We start from the raw sequence: 16,209 nt of genomic DNA, 5'->3' as shown, positions 1-16,209 counted from the left end.
GTAAAGCTGATAAACGCTCCTTATATGTTAACCCATTCATTCCCAGAATTATCCTCGGGAACCTCCTCTGGACTCTCGCCGATGACAACACATCCTTTCTGAGAAATGGGGCCCAAAACTGATGGCAATACTCCACGTGCGGTCTGACTAGTGTCTTATTAAGACTGAGCATTGTCTCCTTGCTTTTATATTTTATTCCTCTTGAAATAAATACCATTGCACTTGCCTTCTTTACTACAGACTCAACCTGTAAATTAACCTTCTGGGAGTCTTGCATGAGGACTCCCAAGTCCCTCTGCACCTCTGATGTTTGAACCGTATCCCCATTTAGATAATAGTCTGCACTATTGTTTCTTTTACCAAAATGCATTATCATACATTTCCCAACACTGTATTCCATCTGCCACTTTTTACCCATTCTTCCAATTTGTCCAAGTCCTGCTGCAATCGTATTGTTTCCTCAGCACTACCTACCCTTCCACCAATCTTCATATCATCCTCAAACTTTGCCATAAAAGTACCAATTATTCCAAATCATTGACAAATAATGTGAAAATTAGTGGTTGCAATACTGACCCCTAAGGAACACCACTAGTCACTGTCAGCCAACCAGAGAAGGCCCCCTTTATTCCCACTCACTGTCTCCTGCCTGTCAGCCATTCCTCTATCCATGCCAATATCTTTCCTATAACACCATAGGATTTTATCTTGTTAAGCAGCCTCGTGTGTGGTACCGTATCAAATGCTTTTTGAAAATCCAAGTAAATGACATCCACTGCCTCTCCTTTGATCACACTGCTTGCTACTTCCTTGGAGAAACTCTAACAGATTTGTCAGGCAAGATTTCTCTTGACGGAAACTATGCTGACTTTGACTTATTTTATCATTAGTACTTCAAAACCTCATCCTTAATAACTGACTCCAACACTTTCCCAACCACTGAGGTTATGCTAACTGGCCTATAATTTCCTTTCTTTTGTCTTCCTCCCTTCTCAAAGAGTGGAGTGACATTTGCAATCTTCCAGTCCTCGGGGGCCATGCCAGAATCAAGTGATTCTTGAAAGATCATGACCAATGCATCCGTTATCTCTTCAGCAACCTCTCTCAGGACTCTGGGATGTCGTCCATCTGGCCCAGGTGACTTATCCACCTTAAGAACTTTCAGTTTGTCTGGCATTTTTTCTTTTGTAATAGCAATGGCTCTCACTCCTTCTCCCTGACATTCAGGACCTCTGGCACACTGCTAGTGTCTTCCACAGTGAAGACAGATACAAAGTACCCATTAAGTTCATCTGCCATTTCTTTGTCCCCGATTACTACCTCACCAGCATCATTTTCCAGTGGTCCGATATCAACTCTCACCTCCCTTTTACTCTTTATATAATTGAAAAAGCTTTTGGTATCCTGTTATATTATTGGCTAGTTTGCCCTCATATTTCAACTTTTCCTTTCTCATAGCTTTTTTAGTTGCATTTTGTTGGATTTTAAAAGCTTCCCATTCCTTGGCTTTTATGCAGTCCTTAACTTCCTTTGACAAACACGATTACCTACCCCTGCCATTTGAGAACTTTTCCCTTTGTGGACCATATCTATCCTGTGCCTTGTGAACTATTCCCAAAAACTTCAGCCATCTCTTTCCTGTCATTATCCCCACCAGTATTCCTCTACAATTCATCAGGGGAAGCTCCTCTCTCACGCCTCTGTAATTCCCTTTATTTCATTATGATACAGATATATGTGAGTTATTCTTCTCCTCCTTCTCAGATTGAAGTATGAGTTCAATCATATAATGATCACTGCCTCCTAAGGGTTCCTTTACATTAAACTCTCTAATAAGATCTGGGTTATTACTCAACACCCAATCTAAGGTAACCTTTCCCCGGGTAGGCTCAAGCATAAGCTGCTCTGAAAAACGATCGCATATGCATTCAACAAATTCCCTCTCTTTCGATCCAACTGCAAGATGATTTTCCCAATCCCCTTGCATATTGAAGACCCCCATGTGTCATTGTGTCATTACCCTTTTTCCAGCTCCCTTTGCAATCTCAACCCCACATCCTGGCTACTATTTGGAGGCTAATATATGATTCCCAGAATAGTTTTTCTACCTTTGCAATTTCTTAACCCTATCCACAAAGATTAAACATTCTCTGCCCCATGTCACCACTTTCTAAAGATGTAATTCCATCTCTTACCAACAGAGCCACACCAACGCCTATGTCTTCCTTCCTCTCCTTGCAATACAAAGTACATCTTTCGATGTTAAGCTCCCAACTATGACATTCTTTCAGCCTTGACACAGTTATGCCAACAACGTCATACCGACCAATCTCTCACTGCGCCACAAATTCATCCACCTTATTCTGAATGCTACATGCATTTAAATACAGCAGCCTCAGTCCAGCATTCTTCACCCTTTGAATTATGCCTCTGTGGTACAATTTAACTCTTTGCTCTCTTTGCATTTGTACCCAGACATTGCCTTTTCCTTCCTTATATTCATGTTACATCCATTATCTATTTGTAAAGCTGCTGGCTCTTCCTCAGCTCTATGATTCTGGTTCCCATCCTACGTTCTACGTTCTATGTTGTATTTGTGCGGCCTCTTTGTGGAGACTTAGACATTTCCCTCATCACGGTCATGAACAGCCCACCCCTTACAGTCGGCCTGAGCCCTGGTCCTAGACTCATTAGCCAGTGGGAACATCCTCCCTGTATCCAGCAATGTTGAACTCTGTCCTCAGTTCAGTGAGATCACAACTCATTCTTCTAACCCCCAGTGAACAGAGGGCTGGTCTACTCAACTTCTCCTGATAGAGAAACACAGAAACATAGAAAACCTACAGCACAATACAGGCCTTTTGTCCCACAAGTTGTGCCAAACATGTCCCTACCTTAGAAATTACCTAGGGTTACCCATAGTCCTCTATTTTTCTAAGCTTCGTGTACCTATCCAGGGGTCTCTGAAAAGACCCTATCGTATCCGCCTTGCCCACCGTTGCTGACAGCCCATTCCACACACTCACCACTCTCTGCGTAAAAAAACTCACCCCTGATATCTCCTCTGTACCTACTCCCCGGCACCTTAAACCTGTGTCCTCTTGTGGCAGCCATTTCAGTCCTTGGAAAAAGCCTCTGACTATCCACATGATCAATGCCTCTCATCATCTTGTACACCTCGATCAGGTCACCTCTCATCCTCCGTTGCTCCAAGGAGGAAAGGTCGAGTTCACTCAACCTACTCTCATAAGGCATGCTCCCCAATCCAGGCAACATCCTTGTAAATTTCCTCTGCACTCTTTCTATCGTTTCCACATCCTTCCTGTAGTGAGGCAACCAGAACTGAGCACAGTACTCCAATGGGGTCTGACCAGGGTCCTATATAGCTGCAACATTACCTCTCGGCTCCTAAATTCAATTCCACGATTGATGAAGGCCAATACACCGTATGCCTTCTTAACCACAGAGTCAACCTGTGCAGCTGCTTTGAGTGTCCTATGGACTCGGACCCCAAGATCCCTCTGATCCTCCACACTGCCAAGAGTCTTACCATTAATACTATATTCTGCCATCATATTTGTCCTACCAAAATGAACCACTTCACACTTATCTGGGTTGAACTCCATCTGCCAATTCTCAGCCCAGTTTTGCATCCTATCAATGTCCCACCGTAACCTCTGACAGCCCTCCACACTATCCACAACACCCTCAATCTTTGTGTCATCAGCAAACTTACTAACCCATCCCTCCACTTCCTCATCCAGGTCATTTATAAAAATCACAAAGAGTAAGGGTCCCAGAACAGATCCCTGAGGCACTTCACTGGTGACCGACCTCCATGCAGAATATGACCCGTCTACAACCACTCTTTGCCTTCTGTGGGCAAGCCTGTTCTGGATCCACAAAGCAATGTCCCCTTGGATCCCAAGCCTACTTACTTTCTCAATAAGCCTTGCATGGGGTACTTTATCAAATGCCTTGCTGAAATCCATATACACTACATCTACTGCTCTACCTTCATCAATGTGTTTAGTCACACCCTCAAAAAATGACCTCACGACCTGCCCTTCACAAAGCCATGCTGACTATTCCTAATCATATTATACCTCTCCAAATGTTCATAAATCCTGCCTCTCAGGATCTTCTCCAACAACTTACCAACCACTGAGGTAAGAATCACTGGTCTATAATTTCCTGGGCTATCTCTACTCCATTTCTCGAATAAAGGAACAACATTCGCAACCCTCCAATCCTCCGGAACCTCTCCCATCCCCATTGATGCTGCAAAGATCATTGCCAGAGTTTTCCATACACACTTTCCCACTCTCACATTTGATAGGTCCTATTCTTGCATGTCTTATCCTTTTGTTCTTCACATACTTTTAGAAAGCCTTGGGGATTTCCTTAATCCTGCCAGCCAAGGCCTTCTCATGGCCCCTTCTGGCTCACCAGATTTCCTTTTGAAGCTCCTTCCTGTTAGCCTTATAATTTTCTAGATCTCTAACTCTTCCTAGCTCTCTGAACCTTTTGTAAGCTTTTCTTTTCTTCTTGACTAGATTTACTGCAGCAGGGGTCGGCAACCTTTTTTGCCTCTGTGGGCCTGATCGCGTATTAATGAGCAGACGGTGGGCCAGGTTAATGCCACAAAAAACTTGAAACATGGGAAATATCCATTTAAATCATCTAGTTATGTTTTGCCTCAAATTAATGAATAATGCATGCTGGAAAATCATTTGTGCTTAACCAAGGATGCCAATTAGTCATCAAAGAACTCAGCTTAGTTGCAAATTATTTCAATCAAGGCATCTTTTGAATCTGTTAAAAGGACACAAAGAATCTTTAAACATAAAACGTATGAACATGATGCATTTAATCGTGATAAATTAAGTATTGTAGCGGTGTGCTACACGCAGCGCTAAAATAACGACACGGAGTCGGTAAACTGCAATTAAAGATGATTTTATTTGAACTTCACAGCCTTGCTTTAAAGCCTCCCTCATCCCGCCCTCCCTGGGTGCGGATGCTGTAAGGGACACGTACTCACAAACCCCCGCAGGCTTTTCCCCTTTGTTGCGGACCTGGCCTTTGTGCCTGCACGCTGGCTAATTGTGAGCCGGTTCGAGTGCGCTAGGAAGTGGGTCGCCACATAACCGCTGTCGGACTGCCGGATGATCCCCAATTCCTCCATCCTCTTGAACTCCTCCTTCGCCAGTTGGAGCTTGTCTGGGGGAAGCCGCCGAGCACGGGCGTGGAGGGGTGGTCCCTGGGCTGGGATGTGGTGCTGTATGCCGTGTCGGGGCATGACTGCCGTGAGTTGCGGTGCCAGAGCCGATGGGAAATCCGCCAGGACCCTGGTGAAGTTGTTGTCGGACAGCGTGATGGAGCCGAGGTGAGGGGCTGGCAACTGGGCTTCTCCCAGGGAGAATGTCTGAAAGGTCTCGGCGTGAACCAGTCTCTGCCTCGGCAGGTCGACCAGCAGGCTGTGAGCCCGCAAAAAATCCACACCCAGAAGCGGTTGGGCTACGGCGGCCAGTGTGAAGACCCACGTGAACCGGCTGGAGCCAAACTGTAGCTGCACCGTACGGGTGCCGTAGGTCCTTACCGTGCTGCCGTTCACGGCCCTCAGGGGGGGACCTGGTGTCCTGTTGCGGGTGTTGTAACTCGTTGGAGGTAAGACGCTGATCTCGGCACTGGAGTTGACCAATAAACGGCGTCCCGACCTCTTGTCACACACAAACAGTAGCCATCAGCGGCAGCTGGCCCTGGCGTTTCCCGGGAACTGGCAGGGCAGGCGACAATGGCGGGCTTCTGCGCCCCACCGCTGGTGGTAGAAACACCATTGCCCGTTGTGCTCCACACCCTGGCCTCTGGGTTTAGCGGGCTCTGCAGCCGGGCCTGGACTGGTTTGCTGCTGGGAGCGTGGCCTGGTGATCTGTGCGATGGATGCCCCACTCACCTTCTTGGTGTTCCACAGCAAGTCCGCCTGGGCTGCCACCTTCCGGGGGTCGCTGAAATCCGCGTCGGACAGCAGCAGGCGTATGTCCTCGGGCAGCTACTCCAGGAATGCCTGCTCAAACATGAGGCAGGGTGTGTGTCCGTCGGCCAGAGACAACATCTCATTCATTAAAGCCGATGGAGGGCGGTCTCCCAAGCCATCCAGGTGCAGTAAACGGGCAGCTCGCTCGCACCGTGAGAGTCCGAAAGTCCTTAGGAGCAGCGCTTTGAATTCCGTGTACTTGCCGTCCGCTGGGGGAGACTGTATGAACTCCTCAACCTGGGCCGCTGTGTCCTGGTCGAGGGAGCTCACCACGTAGTAGTAACGTGTGTTCTCCGAGGTTATCTGCCGAACGTGGAATTGGGCTTCTGCTTGCTGGAACCATAGGTGAGGTCGCAGCATCCAGAAGCTTGGCAGTTTCAACGAAACCGCATGAACAGATACGGCGTCATTCATCTCCGGTCCAAAAGTCGTTTGGACCGTCGGGGTCACCAATTGTAGCGGTGTGCTACACGCAGCGCTAAAATAACGACATGGAGTCGGTAAACTGCAATTAAAGATGATTTTATTTGAACTTCACAGCCTTGCTTTAAAGCCTCCCTCATCCCGCCCTCCCCGGGCGCAGATGCTCTAAGGGACACGTACTCACAAACCCCCGCAGGCTTTTTCCCTTTGTTGCGGACCTGGCCTTTGTGCCTGCGCGCTGGCTATTTGTGAGCCGGTTCAAGTGCGCTAGGAAGTGGGTCACCGCAGTATAATATAAAAGAAAATTTTAATGCAAACAGTCGATAAATCAATGTGAAACTTGATACTGTTTGTTGCTTGAAAGCTTCTCAATATTGGGTGTCAGACTTGTTGATGCCAAGAGCAAGACATTATCCCGAAGGGCATCAGTCAATCTTGTTCTCAAACAGTTCTTGGAATGCTTCATTTTTGAAAATAATTGCTCACACAGAGATGGCATCTTTGCCGAACAATGGTGCCATCTTTTTTTTTGCATGGTCCACTAAGTTAGGATATTTCCCACTTGGATAAATATATTTTCTATAGAAGTCGAGCACTGATACATCTTCAGAATGAAATTTCAATCTCAATATGTCGTCACACTGCATCTCAATCAATTCCATTTGAAAAATTCCTGATGCAGTGTCCACTTCCACATCAAATGCAGCAGCAAACAGCCTGAACTCATTTGCATGCAACTGAGAATCAGCAAAACGAGATGAAAACTCTTTTCTCAGTTCTTGGACCATATTCACAAAAATGCCTGGATCTTGTGATTTTATTTCGAAACGCGAGTTATTCAACAAGTATCGTAGCACATGTAAGTATCTGGATATTTAGTGTGGATTTCTTGTTAAAACACAGTGATGCTGTTTCTGTTTACAAATTTGAACGATCACATCTGAAAACCTGCACGTGCATGGAGAGTATGTAATACATATTAATAAGGTAGTCTGCCTTCCCGTCATTCGTATACACCAGTGTCTGGTTTGGAACAAAACGGAACCTGGGGCCAGTGTAACAAGATGCCATGCACGTCCATCAGTGTGGTCGCGTGAAACACTCAGTGAGGAAAAATCGCTCGCGGGCTGGATAAGCATAGTATCCCTGTATTTACAAAGGTCAAAATACCTTTGCGGGCCGGATTTGGCCTGCGGGCCATAGGTTGCCTACCCCTGTACTACAACTTTTGTACACCACGGTTCCTGTACCCTACCATAACTTCCCTGCCTCCTTGGAACGTACCTATGCAGAAACTCCACTGAAATATCCCCTGAACATTTGCCACATTTCTTCTGTACTGTTCCCAATTTAAGCTTCCAAGTTCCTGCGTGATAACCTCATAATTACCCTTACCCCAATTAAACACTTTTCTAACTTGTCTGTTCCTGTCTCTCTCCAATGCTATTGTAAAGGAGATAGAATTATGATCCCTGTCTCCAAAATGCTCTCCCACTGAGAGATGTGACCATGTTTACGTCCCAATACCAAATCAAGTACAGTCTCTCCTCTTGTAGGCTTATCTACATACTGTGTCAAGAAACCTTCCTGAATACACCTAACAAACTCCACCCCATCTAAACCCCTCGCTCTAGGGAGATGCCAATCGATATTTGGGAAATTAAAATCTCCCATCATGACAACTCTGTTATTATTACACCTTTCCAGGATCTGTTTCCCAATCTGCTCCTCGATATCCCTGTTACTATTGGGCAGCCTATAAAAAACACCCAGTAGAGTTATTGACCCCTTCCTGTTCCTAACCTGCACACGCAAAGACTCCGTAGACAATCCCTCCATGACGTCCACCTTTTCTGCATCTGTGACACTATCTCTGATCAACAGTGCCACGCCCCCACCTCTTTTGCCTCCCTCCCTGTCCTTTTTGAAACAGCTAAAACCCGGCACCTGAAGTCACCATTCGTGTCCCTGAGCCATCCAAGTCTCTGTAATCACCACCACATCATAGCTCCAACAGATTCACCAACACATGGAGCTGAAACACTGACCCTGTCTCTCTCTCCACAGATGCTGCCTGACCTGCTGAGTATTTCAAGGATTCTCTGATTTCAACCCAGGAAAATATTTGCAGAATCTTCATTACACTCCCTTGCATCATTCATTTACTAAGGACACCAAGTTTGTACCCAGTCCTCCTGGTGTGGTGTCACCAATGCCAGGTATAACTGTGGTGACCAATTCCAGGTTGCCATGGTGATCGCCTACTGACTGTACTCAGTACACACCGTGCCAGGACAACGAGACCTGACAGAGGATCACCAGCCAGAGACACGGAACCATTCAGCCCTGAGATCCTGGGACAGGAACTGTGTGTTCCAACAGGACATCCGGCACAGCAAATACCCTGGACAGGAATAGAGTCAAAATGATAAATCTTTGGAGAGGAGTTTTAACTTTCTGGGACTCAAAGAAAGAGGACTACATGCCTATCCCCAAAGTACCTCCTTTATCCAAACTCCACACGACAAAGAGAACAGAGATTACAGAATACAGCATATCGGAGATGATGATGAGCATTTTACCTGCTGGAAATAATGAGTCTGTAAATCTCAGCCTCCCACAAATTGCAAAGGATTTGGGATTACAGGATCATTATCCTCACAAACTGTCTCTTCAGACCGTGCGGGAGGTGTCCCAGGATAAACCGGAGGACAGCAAACCAACTCGAGCAGAAGATCTTCCCTGGCGATTTCTCCAAAGGATCCTCTCAGCCAATTCACTGGCGAGGAATTCCGAATGGCCACCTGATCTGTCCTCGGAAGTGAAGAAGGATGATGATTAAGTATTCAACCAAATGTTTGAGGTAAAAGAACCGGGGGATGGTGGAATGAATCCTCTGGATATCATTGCTGCCATTTTCCTCTGTGCTGACCACTCTCTCCAGCAGGAACTGATGCTGAAGATGTCTCTGTGCCAGTTTGCATTACCCTTTCTGATGCCAGACACACACAGTCACCCCATGGACAAGGTGAGGGGACCCACAGAAGGGCCTGGTGCCACCCTTCTCCTCTGGGCCATGAGGCCCATTGTTAAAACATGGTGCCCACATTCTCCTACACACAGCAGCCCTGTTGTGGAGGTGCCCATCGTGACAGCAGCCATGCCAACGGTGTCCTTCCTCAGACTGGGAAGGTGCACAGTGTCCAAATCCCGAATCCTCAATCTCACCCTGAGTCAGGCACAGCTGCAGCAGAACATCTTCCTGCACTCCGAGATGGAATGTGGGAATGTGCCCCGCAGGATATCCGATGGAATGGCTGAGATCAGCTGGTATCTCCCTTCTGGGAAGAGTAACACGGATATTTTCCCAGAGGCTGCTGCATTCATTAACCTCCGAGGCGATGCTGAAACTTTCCAGGGAAACGCTCGGTTTCTGGCAAAAGTATCTGCTGCTCTCTTTATTTTCATTGATGTTATCGGTGAGGAGGAACGAGAATTCCTCACCTCTCTCACACAGTCACCAGCAAAACTCTTTCTCATAGTCAGTCTGCAACAAGTAACCCGTGAGCAGGTGAAGAAACTGTTCAAAGATCTAATGTTAGAACCTCAACAATGCATTGTTCGAACAAATGTAAATGAGGCTAAACTTGTAGAAAATCTCCGTTCTCATATCAAACAAGTAATTCCAATGAGGGACAGGGACCAGACCTTGCTGAGCCTGGAGAAAATGGCTGACATTGCGATGGAAAGTGGGATTGAGGTTGATGAACGTCAACCTGAAATACAACGAGCCAAGGAACTGACCAAAATACTGGACAGACTTGACTCAGGAGACATTACTGGGTATAAAAGGAGAGTGTTGCCCTTTCATGGAGAGCCCTGGCAAGGGTTGTCTAAAGTTGAAAAAGAGAAATCTCGGATGAAACTCCGTGGGGACAGAACCACAGAAGAGTATAACCACGAACTAGACCAAGAGAAGAACAGAATCCGGGAAGCTCAGCTCAGACAGAGTCTGTCGGAAGAGATGCGGCTGTTCATTGAATACCTCACCCGTCATGGTGGGGTTGACAGAGCCATTTCCCTACAGTGGCTGAAGCTGGAACTGGACAGTAAATCACGGGAAGTTATGGCAGGATTGCGTAGAATTTATAAAGAACTGTGCAAAGACTCAAAGCAGAAGGTGAAGGAATTGAAGGAATTGGATCAGAAGATGTCTGATAGTTCCCTGGGACTTGAGCATTTCATGAGGGAACTTGGCCAGGTTTATGAACTTTCAGTGAATCGACACAACGACACCCAAAGGACACAGATCCACCCAAAGGTGTCACAGTTCCCACGTGTTGCTGCTGAACTGTTGCTGGAAGGGTTCCCACTGGAACTCATCGATGGAGACGTTTCCAACGTTCCCATTGCATGGATCACTGCCGTACTCACAGAAGTGGCCAACAAAGTGGGAAGAGCTTGCAGAGTGTTTGTGCTGACGGTGATTGGAGTTCAGAGCACGGGCAAGTCCACACTCCTCAACACAATGTTCTGTTTGCGGTTTGCTGTGAGCAGCGGCCGATGTACTCGAGGGGCCTACATGCAGTTGATCAAAGTCACAGGGAGCCCGGCCGAGGAGCTGGGCTGTGAGTTCATCCTGGTCATTGACACAGAGGGGCTGAGAGCCCCAGAACTTGCAACACTGACAGACAGCTACGAGCACGACAATGAGCTGGCAACGTTCGTGGTTGGATTAAGCAACTTAACGTTGGTAAACATCGGGATGGAAAATCAGTCAGAGATGAAAGATATTTTACAGATTGTTGTTCATTCCTTAATCCGCATGAGGGAGACAGGAAAAAGGCCGAAGTGCTTATTTGTTCACCAGAACTTCGGCGATGTGAGTGCGCACGATCAGAATCTGAGAGGCCATCAGAAACTCCTGGAACAGCTGGATAAGATGACAGAGGCTGCAGCAAAGCTGGAGAAGGTAGACCGAGTAACGTTCCGGGATGTGATGGACTATGATGCTGACAAGGACAACTGGTACATCCCTGGTCTGTGGCATGGTACACCCCCAATGGCTGCAGTCAACACCGGCTACAGTGAACGCATCTCCCAACTGAAGAAGAACCTAATTCAGTGTCTAATCCAACAGAGTCAAAGTCCAGGAGCTTTCACTATCCCGGACTTTATCAAATGGATGGCTGGGCTTTGGGAGCAGGTGAAACACGAAAATTTCATTTTCAGCTTCCAGAACAGTCTGGTCGCAGAGGCTTACAACCACCTCTCCGTGAAGTACAAGGACTGGGAGTGGGAACTCCGCAAGTTCACTCACTCCTGGGGAAATGAGGCTGAAAACAGAATCAGCAATGCCAAAGGAGATCTCACCGAACTGCTCCATAATCTGGAGAGGGAGATGAGGACAGAGATGAACAAAAGGGAGGGTGACACTCTGGATAAACTACAAGCTCTGTATGAAAGTGGGGCTGATAACGTGTGTCTGATGGAGAAATACAGAGAGGAATTTAAGCTCAGCATCTCCAGTTTATGCAGCCGACTTCAGCACGATTCAATGCAGAGATGTAGAGATGCCGTGAATAGATGGGTGGAACTGCAGGAAGTGGATGATATTTGGAATAACTTTCACAAGAAGATTGGAGAACAGGTGAAGGAGCTTTTACGGAAGTGTAAAGCAACAAATCAGGTGTTGGATCAACAGAAATTGCAAAAAGAATTTGACAGAATGTGTGAAGATACACTCTCTCAGCTGAAATATCTGCCCAACAGAGAAAGAAACATTGAACTGGAGATTGAAAATCTTCTCAGGGAGGAAACTAAAACTCAAGGGAGAGTGATTAATGAAAAACTAAAAGGTAAAAGTCTCTGTGATCTGGGAACCCAGTACTTTCAGATTGAAGTGAAACACATCAACGTGTCATATTGGAGACGGGGTCCAAGTAAACTCATTCCATCCAGATTGAAATCAGATCTCGATCAAGCAGCAAAAATTACAAAGCCCATCGAGGATGAATGCAGACATTGGATCACTGACATCACAAAAAAGGACATGGATTATGACAATAAATATTGCATTGAACTTTTGAACATGATAGAGGGAAAAGTTGACAATATTTCACATCAACAGTTCTCCATGACTGAGGTTTTCAAGGCCGAGATTAAACTTCACCTGTGTGGTTACGCTGTACCAAGATTCCAGGAGATGCACAGGAGGTTCATCCACAAACACGACCCACGGAGAAGACTGGGAAACATGAAAAGTAAATACCTTGATCTCTTCATGGATATTTACAAAGAGCAGGATGAGAACCAGAGACAAGCAGAACAATTTGCTCGATATTGTTTCTTGCCAGCTCTCCGAGACGCCACCCTCAAGACTCTCAGCGTGAACATCGTGGACGATATGAAAAAACACGACCCTGAGCGACAGTACAGTCTCCGCAACAACTTCACTGTGGCCCTCCTGGTCCACCTGAAACAAACAGATCAATTTGATGAATATCTCCGGTACATCAGAGACTTTGAGAATTTTGCCAAAGACTGGCTCCATCAGCAAGTTATTAAACACTGTGAGACAGAACGCGATGGAGAGAGCACATTTACCCGTCTGGCTAAAGAAATCCTCACAGAGATCACTGGACAAGCTAAGGACATTGTTCAGGATGCAGTGAAGCAGAACTTTGCTGGAAATGCTCAGAGCTTCCTAAACATGTTTGTTGAAAAGTTAAACACAAGAATCTCAATGCCCGAAGATGAGATGAAACTTGTTCTGTTTTGGAGTGGCAGTGATGGCAAGAAATGTGCAGAAGCCATTCTGCCATGTATTGAAGAGGTGGAGCAGAAACTCCTCCGTGAGGTAAAAGGCTGGGATGTCAAAGCAAAGATTGAAGAATTATCCATTAAACCCAGGGAGGAGTTGTTCAAAGGGTTATTCAATTGTACGAAGAAATGTCCTTTCTGTGGGGTTTTCTGTGACTCAGAGACCCCGGTACACTCACAACACTCCAGTAAACAGCACAGACCTAAAGGGCTCAACACATATCATTGGATAGACAGTGAATGTCTTGTAATGGATATCTGCACAGCTTCAGTCGCAAGTGAAAAATCATTCAAAAATAATGACACAAATTGGGAATTGCATCCCTACAAGGATTATCGAACAGTCAATGATTACTACAAATCCTGGATTATCCAACGGGAAATTTCCGCACAGGCAGCATCCTATTGGAAGAAGGTTTTCTCCACTTTCAATCAGCAGTTTGCTGATGAATATGGAGCAAAGCCTGCAGAGATCGATGGAAGCTGGAACATTGACTGGGAGGTGGCGAGGGAAGAAATGGACAAGACGTATAATACAACCATTCAGTCTTGGTAATGTCCCTTTAAATGGCATTACTCAGTGAGAGACAGACAAAGGGAAACTCTCTGTCTCGGAAGCAATGGGTAGAGTAAATCACAGAGTGTTCAAATTCGAATCCAATCACAAATCATTAAAAGAATTACCTGGGGATTACCAGGGGATATGAATTGACAATAAACTGGACTGGTCAAAGAGCACTGAGGCTGTCTACAAGAAGGGTCAGAGCCGTCTCTATTTCCTGAGGAGACTGAGGTCCTTTAACATCTGCCGGACGATGCTGAGGATGTTCTACGAGTCTGTGGTGGCCAGTGATATCATGTTTGCTGTTGTGTGCTGGGGCAGCAGGCTGAGGGTAGCAGACACCAACAGAATCAACAAACGCATTTGTAAGGCCAGTGATGTTGTGATGGTGGAACTGGACTCTCTGACGGTGGTGTCTGAAAAGAGGATGCTGTCCAAGTTGCATGCCATCTTGGACAATGACTCCCATCCACTCCATAATGTACTGGTTAGGCACAGGAGTACATTCAGCCAGAGACTCATTCCACCGAGATGCAACACTGAGCGTCATAGGAAGTCATTCCTACCTGTGGCCATCAAACTTTACAACTCCTCCCTCGGAGTGTCAGACACCCTGAGCCAATAGGCTGGTCCTGGACTTATTTCCACTTGGCATGATTAACTTATTATTATTTAATTATTTCTGGTTTTATATTGCTATATTTCTTCACTATTCTTGGTTGGTGTGGCTGTAACAAAACCCAATTTCCCTCGGGATCAATAAAGTATGTCTGTCTGAATCAGCAGAGCAGCAGGAATGTTATCAATTGATAGTTTATCAAATCAGGGAATAATCGATGAATCAGATCAGAGATCAATGAGAAGTATTTCTGGAGAGAGTAACAGATATCCAGAGAGTAAGGACTAAATGTGAGAGTGGAGGGTGGGAAATGAGGATCTAGTGTTGGAATTGAGGTGCTTTGAGTGATGGGATCAGGGGAACTCCAAAGAGGGACTGACAGATAGGTTGGAGAGGGAAGCAAGGATATTGTGAGGATGGATTAAAGGATAGGGTGGGGGGATTAAGGGACATAGTGAGGAGGGATTGAGGAATAGAGTGAGGAGGGAAGTGATTTAAAAACAATTTCAGAAAGTTTCAGAAAGAGGAGGATTGAGGGACAGTCTGAAAGTGTGATGTTTGAAGAGATTTTAAAGATATATCAGAGAGCAGCGGGCTTTTCAGCCCATTATGTCTATACTGTTGCTCATCGAGAACATGGATGGTCTTCTACATAGAGCACTATAGCACAGAAACAAACTCTCTGGCCCTAGTGCATGCCGACTCAATCTTCTCCATGGTCTCATCTAACTTCAACTGGAACATATCCCTCAAAACCCTCTCATTCATGTAGCTATGCAAACTACCCTTCAATTTTATAATTAGACCCACATCTTAGACAACAGTTAGGGAAATGTTTAATTGGAGTGAGGGGAAATATCAGACAGGAACTTGGAAGCATAAAGTGGAAATATACGGAAGAAATGTGGCAAATGTTCAAGGGATATTTGCGTGGGTTTCTGCATAGGTGCGTTCTAATAAGACAGGGTAAGGATGGTAGGGTATAGGAATTGTGGTGTACAAAGGCTGTTGTAAATCTAGTCAAAAAGAAAAGAAGTGCTTACAAAAGGTTCAAAAACGAGGTAATGAAAGAGATCTAGAAGATTATAAGGCTAGCAGGAAGGAGCTTAAGAATGAACTTAGGAGAGACAGAAGGGGCCATGAGAAGGCCTTGGTGAGCAGGATTAAGGAAAACCCCAAGGCATTCTACAAGTATGTGAAGAGCAAGAGGATAAAATGTGAGAGAATAGGACCAATCAAGTGAGACAGTGGAGAAGTGTGTATGGAACTGGAGGAGATAGCAGATGTACTTAATGAATACTTTGCTTCAGTATTCATTATGGAATAGGATCCTGGTGATTGTAGGGATGACTTACAGTGAACTGAAAAGCTTGAGCATGTAAATATTAAAGAAGAAGATGTGCTGGAGCTTTTGGAAAGCATCAAGTTGGATAAGTCACCGGGATGGGACGACATATACAGCAGGCTACTGTGGGAAGCGAGGAAAGAGATGGCTGAGCCTCTGGCGATGATCTTTGCATCATCAATGAGGATGGGAGAGGTTCCGGAGGATTGGAGGGTTGTGGATACTGTTCCATAATTCAAGAAAGGGAGTAGAAATAACCCATGAAATTATAGACCAGTGAGTCTTACTTCAGTGGTTGGTAATTTGATGGAGAAGATCTTGAGAGGCAGGATTTATGAAAATTTGGAGAGGCATACAATGATTAGGAATAGTCAGCATCGCCTTGTGAAAGGCAGGTCATG

The 16,209-nt window shown here is 45.7% G+C and overlaps 1 pseudogene; it reads left to right on the top strand.

The window, feature by feature from the left end:
* The first annotated feature begins 1,050 nt into the window (after positions 1-1,050).
* LOC140726091 (interferon-induced very large GTPase 1-like) lies at positions 1,051-14,972 on the top strand (annotated as a pseudogene).
* Positions 14,973-16,209: the final 1,237 nt, after the last annotated feature.

This window comes from Hemitrygon akajei, chromosome 4, assembly GCF_048418815.1.
Source record: "Hemitrygon akajei chromosome 4, sHemAka1.3, whole genome shotgun sequence".
NCBI classification, from domain to species: Eukaryota; Metazoa; Chordata; class Chondrichthyes; order Myliobatiformes; family Dasyatidae; genus Hemitrygon; species Hemitrygon akajei.
This window is presented reverse-complemented; position numbering and strand designations above follow the sequence as displayed.